Below are 6000 nucleotides of genomic sequence, written 5' to 3' on the forward strand. Positions count from 1 at the left end.
CCCATGGATTGGATGGTTTTATATCCTGAGCGGGAGGCAGGAAGTGGGCCCTGGTGGAGCAGTGGTTAAAGTGCTCGGCTGCTAACCAAAAGTTAAGCAGTTTGAACCCACCAGTGCCTCCACTGGAGAAAGATGTGGCAGTCTGCTTCCTTAAAGATTTACAGCCTTGGAAACTCTATGGGGCAGTTCTAGTCTGTCCTATAGGATCGCTGTAAGTCAGAATTGACTCGATGGCGGTGGGTTTTGGGTTTGGGAGGCAGGATGAAGAGGGATGGGGCTGGAGGTTATGAGGGAGGGAAGGGCCCCTGGAACCCACAGCCACTTCTGCTTTTTGGACTGGACTGCAGAAAAGCTCTCTTAAGTGGGGACTAAGGGTAAAAATCCCCCCATTCATCTCTGGACCAGGAGGCTCAGAAAACCGAGGAAAAGGATGACGGGCTTCTGACATGACCTTCACTTGGTGGATTTGGAGAAATGAAAGGTAGATCCCAAATGGAAGAAAAGAGAAAACAGTCCCCATGCCTTAGTAGCAATAAAAATTCCTCCAAATACAAAATTCAACAATAAGAGCGAGATCTTCCTCATCTGTGCCTGACAAATAGCTCTCAGAAATCCTTTGATAAATGGAATTTGATCATATAACAATGAGGAATATTTTTAATCAGTTGGGTATTTTCCTCCTTTACAGGGTGTTTTCTTCTCTTTAGACCAGCCCCCTCACAAGATCTGTAATCTCCCCAGTGCTGTAGAGAATGCCATATCTGATTCCCTTTGGTAATTCCTTCTGTGGCAAATTATATCCATTAAGTTTTCTTAAAGGGCTCTCTCAGGTGTACGATGTGCCATTTTCCTTCTGTAATTATTTCTTGCTATTTGGAAAAACGTCTTTTCTAAAAGCCGAGAGCTTTTTTCTTCTTTTGCTATTGCAGTGGAAGAGGGTATTATTAACTCAGGGCTTCCCACAAAAGACTTTGGCCACTTAGCCAGCACACACGAGGCGTGAGAGCTCAGGAATAATGTCTGCTTTGTGTTCAGTAGCCCCTCTTCTTCAGTCCTCTAAGGTCCTTGCAATAATTGAACATTTTAGCCCTTAAAGATTTCTTTAATGTAGGTAGATCAGGGTGGGTGGGTAAGAACAACTGTTTGGGACCCTATTTCTTAGTGAGAACGTTGAGGCCCAGCCAGATGAAGGCACTGGCCTAGGGTTAGACCATGCATTCTCAATAGAAATGGTATTGTCTCCCAGAGGGCAAAGATCGGTTCTTAGGGGATCAGATCTCAGATATGACAACATTTTGTGGTCCTCCTGTGGGCCATAGTACATAAACGGACATAAAATATATCTATGCTATTAACATTTTGAGGAGAGAGATGATTAGGAATAAAATATCTAAAAAGACTCCTTAAAAACAAAACAAAAACCAGTTGTCACCAAGTCAATTTCGATTTGTGGCGACCCCATGTGTGTCAGAGTAGAACTGTGCACCATAGGGTTCGCAATGGCTGTGATTTTTCAGAAGTAGGTCATCTGGCCTTTCTTCTGAGGCACCTTTCGGTGGGTTCGAACTACCAATCTTTTGGTTAGTGGCCAAGCACTTAACTATTTGTGCCTCCTGTGGACTCCAAAGGCCCCTTCGGGGGACAATAGTGAAAAAAGGTTGAGAAGCACAGGGTTAGCCCACAAGTCAGCAGCAGGACAAGAAGGGGATATCTAGGAAGCGTCCTTGGCCTGCTGTTCTATCCACACTTTTCATTTTTCAAGGGGCTACCTGGCCTGTCATCATGGAAAGAGCACTGGGCTGGGAGTCATGATTCTGCCTTTTGCACCTTTCCAAGCCAGTTGTTCATCTACTAGATGAGGACACTGACAAGATGAACTCGAAGATCTTCCCTAGCTCCATGATCTTCTGCAGGCACCCAGTCACTTGGGCCAACACATCCAAACATATGCTCACATACACATATGCATACACATTGATTCTTTTTGGAGATGTGGACCAGCAAGTTCACCATACTGGAGTAAAATCCAATCACTACATACACAGATTAAACTTGCAGCTCTGAAAAAGCTCCTTGATTCCCTTTTCCTTCCTTCCTATGCCAATTACCTTCTACCCCACTGGGTGTGAGAGTTTTGGGAGAGCAGTGGTCTCCGGGCACTCTTTGCCTGGGCTAGCCAGGCCCCTTAAACACTCTGGACCCTCACTCACTGTCCACCAACAGACCCAAGGCTGTCGGAATCAGTTTCCCCAAAATGTAGTCACCTTTGCAGCTGGCTGGCAAGTAGGAAAGGATCAAAGATGGTTAACACAAGGTGGAGGAATCCAGTGGGTCCCTTCCACGAGAAAGGCTAGCTGCAGATACCTTTTGGGAGTGAGACAACAATGGCATGGATAGCTGAGGTCTCCGGATGCCTCCTGTGGCTTCCTAACCCTTCTTAGAGCCGGCTCACTCACCAAGCGTGCACGGGGAGGGGTCCACCTGGTCAGAGGGGCAGGCCTGTGGGCCTCTCGCCCCTACGGGAGTCAGAGGCAGCAACAACAGGTGCTCTGCCCATGGCCTGAGCAATGAGGTAGCTCTGCTCAGCCTTCCAGAGAGAGGGGAAGGAGCAAACCACCCAGCCTTGGCCAGTTTGCCAGAGGAGGAAAATTCCTTCCTGACCCTGGCGGGGATCATCAACTTCACTCTGGGCATGTGACCAAAAACCCGCCTAATTAAACATCTACACATTGGCGGTTCATGCACCAAAACATCACTGGGCAGAACAAGACCGTGAGGTTTCAAACTATGGAAAAGAAGGCCAAGAAAGGCCTTCCCTGATCCCACCATCGGAGCAGCAGCATTGGGGAAAAAAATAGTGTTGCCTCAGCACTGAATGTCCACCGGGTCCCGCGCCCTGTGGGCGAGACAGGCTCTGTTTCTTAACTCTTTGGACCTCCTTAAGAAGGGATGTATTGAGGACAACCCAATGGAATATTTCAACACTTGGTGTTAAAGAAGGATTGTGGGTTGGGTGCTTGAGTGTTTGTTCTTCTGGGAGAAATCAAAGCAGCTGTGGGAACAGACTCGCTGAGGTCTTGTCAAGTGAGTCTTCATTTTTCTTTAGCTTGTTTAGGGAATTTTGCTTGTTTGTTCGTTTTTAGCTGTTTTTCTGAAGGTGCCACAAAGACCCATGGAGGGTGTGCCGTAGAGAGCTCACTGTGGGCTTTGATGCAAAGCTCACTGGCTCTGGATTAGACACATTGGGTGTTAAATCGCAGCTCTGCCACCCACAAGGCAAGTGACGTGGGGCAAATCTCTGACTATTCAGCCTGCTGAAATTCTTTTGATTTTTCACACAAGGTGTGGCATATAAAAATTCAGAACCCTCTCTGATCTCCAGTTTCCTCATCTGTAAAATGGGGATTTTTAACACACCATCTTCAGAATATGCCGACCATGTAATAAAACCAGATAATATATGCAGAGGACTGGGGCAATGCCTGTGCGAAGTCCTGCCCCAGAGGGAAAAATCAGTTATCATCAATGTATGTAAAAGTCTGCTGCTCTGATACTGCTGAGGAAGAAAGATGCTCAAAATATGGAAACTCCTGCAAGAATACCTTGAATCATGAGAAACATTCCCACAGAGAACGTGAGGACGAAATAATTTAGCTTTTACTCAGGCGGGCAAACGACCCCTCTCCCTGGGTCTTTAAACTAGACTAAAACACCAACCTGTCTTCTTAAGTCACTTAACCTTTCAGGGCCTCAATTTTCCTCATCTGTAAAATGAAGAGGCTGTACCCAATGATCTCTGACATCCTTTCCAGCTTGTAAAAGTCTCAGCACATCCAAATGTGGGTTCCCAGCTTCAGTTTGAGAAAGGAACGTGTGCCACTGGTTGCTGCCAGCAGGGGGCGAACCCATAGGATCCCCGCGCACTGCAGTCTTTGACAAGGTCTGAGAATACAGTGGAAAAACCCTAATCATTGCTTCTCTGGAAGCATTCTATTCTGAGATGGTGTGAGAGGGAAAAATGGGTTTCTTTTAAACTATTTTGTACAGATGAATTCCTCAAAAATGCCCCAAACGCTAATAAGACAGCTATCTTCTTTGTACCAAGGGAGCAGTAAAGCAGGCTGACTGGAAAAGAAGGAGTTAATCCAGGGGCTGGTGGGCTCTTCTTTAAGCAGAATTTGTGTGTGTGCAGAGTGCCTGTACGCATTCTTTTAGTCCCCTTGGTTTAGTCAAGTGATCCTTAGGGAGTGGGGACTGGTGAGGAGGGGGTGGGTGGCCACCCAGCCTGAGAAGGCAAAAATGTTTCTCTCAAGCAAGCCATTAAATCCAAGCCAGACAGCTCCCCAGAGGCAGGTGCCTGAAGGACGCAGCGGAGGGGCTGTCACTCTGGAGCTGGAGACAGACGCACAGACCCAGGCCCCAGCCCGAGCCTCTTAGCCCTGACACCCTTTACAATCCATCTAAAAGAGCAAAGAAAAGGTGCTTACGTGAGACAGCGGTGGCTAGGTCCAAAGAGGAGGCTTTCAAGGCAAGAGAAGGCAGGCGTTCCCTACACCAGCGTACAGTGGAAATAAAGGCACCTGTAGCCTTGTGATATAAGTAACACCTACAGACAGGTCCGTTTGGTTTTTCAGGTTTATGCACAGCCCCTTTGATGACGGTGACATACAGTGTGGCATGGCTCCTTGAAGGGGGGGAATGGTTCTCACATGCAGAAAGTTTACCTTTATCCTGCTTTTGTGCCCAGGGCTCACCACCCCCAGCCCAGGGGACTCAGTAAACAAGCCGGGAATTCTTGCCTCTGGGAGCTTTTCGGGATTGTGCGTTTGCTGGGGAATTCTTTGGTGCAAGCTACAGGGGCAACTCAGAAACCTAGCCCTAGTGCTTGTCTACACTGCTTCCCTCCTGGGCTGGCTGGGCCCTGCTCTTTTATCTATCATGTCATTTTCCCTCTTTCCCTTGTGGCAAGGAAGAAGGGCAGTGGTTATGAACACAGATTTTTGCAGCTAGATGGCTTTGCATTCGAATCCCGGGCCTACCATTTTTCTAGCTGTGTCATGCTGAGCAACTTAACTAGCCTATCTGAGCCTCACTGGTCAAATGCAAATTTCAGTACCTATCCACAGGCTTTTGTCAGGATCACACGGAGTTACAAACAGTTAACATGCTTCCCTGATAACTGGAAGGTTGGAGGTTCAAGTCCACCCAGAGGTGCATTGGAAGAAAAGCCTGGAGACAGACTTCTGAAAAAATCAGCCATTGAAAACCCTATGGAGCACAGTTCTACTCTGACACACATGGTGTATCCATGAGTTGGAATTGACTGGACAGCAGCTGGCTTATGTTTGTAAAGCACCGAGTAAACCCTGTTGGCTATTATCATAGAATTTTTATCGATAGAGCACATTAATCAGAAACTCCCTTCTATATCATGTCTTCCAACCCTCCTCCTTTCGACCAAGTGAAAGAAACAGCCACCTGTAGAACCAATGTTGGGCCTTTCTTCGACATTTTCACTCAAAGCACTAACAGGGCACTGGTCACATTAACTTAACTCAACTTCTGACATCTTTGGAAGTATCAACTTTTGACATCTTTGGAAGTAATGAGCCACATGATGCCGTTCTCCCTTGTCCCTCCCTCGTTTTATGGATGGAGAAATGGAGTGGCTTAGCAGCCCAGTCTAGTGTCCAAAGCTAATAGTCCAGGGGGCCCGAGGTGGATGCCAGCTCTTGGGTGCCTTGCTGAGGCCTACCTTCTTTGTAGTACTTCCCTGTGAAAAGCAGAAACTTGATCTCATTTAGACTGTGAAATACAGTGTCCCAAGCCATCCATGTGACAGCGTTTATAACCCTATGCCTTTTTGACCTGTGCTTCCACTTCTCTTGGGCAGCTGAGAGTTTGTGTCCAAACTGCAGTCTCCAAGCTTTAAAGTGAGAGCAGGGACTGGTTGGTTAGGTTTTCTGGAGAACGCTGGGCACGTGTACAAACATACAAATG

At 47.2% G+C, this 6000-nt stretch overlaps 1 protein-coding gene across 1 annotated transcript in view; it reads right to left on the minus strand.

The window, feature by feature from the left end:
* Positions 1 to 4644, minus strand: part of ELF5 (E74 like ETS transcription factor 5) — a 32855-nt gene extending 28211 nt beyond the window's left edge. The window contains exon 1 of the mRNA XM_004369784.2: positions 4488 to 4644. The gene's annotated coding sequence lies outside the window, so the exon portion shown is untranslated. The remainder of the gene's footprint in view (positions 1 to 4487) is intronic.
* Positions 4645 to 6000: the final 1356 nt, after the last annotated feature.

The sequence above is a fragment of the Trichechus manatus genome, unplaced genomic scaffold (assembly GCF_000243295.1).
Source record: "Trichechus manatus latirostris isolate Lorelei unplaced genomic scaffold, TriManLat1.0 scaffold00006, whole genome shotgun sequence".
Classification (NCBI taxonomy): Eukaryota; Metazoa; Chordata; class Mammalia; order Sirenia; family Trichechidae; genus Trichechus; species Trichechus manatus.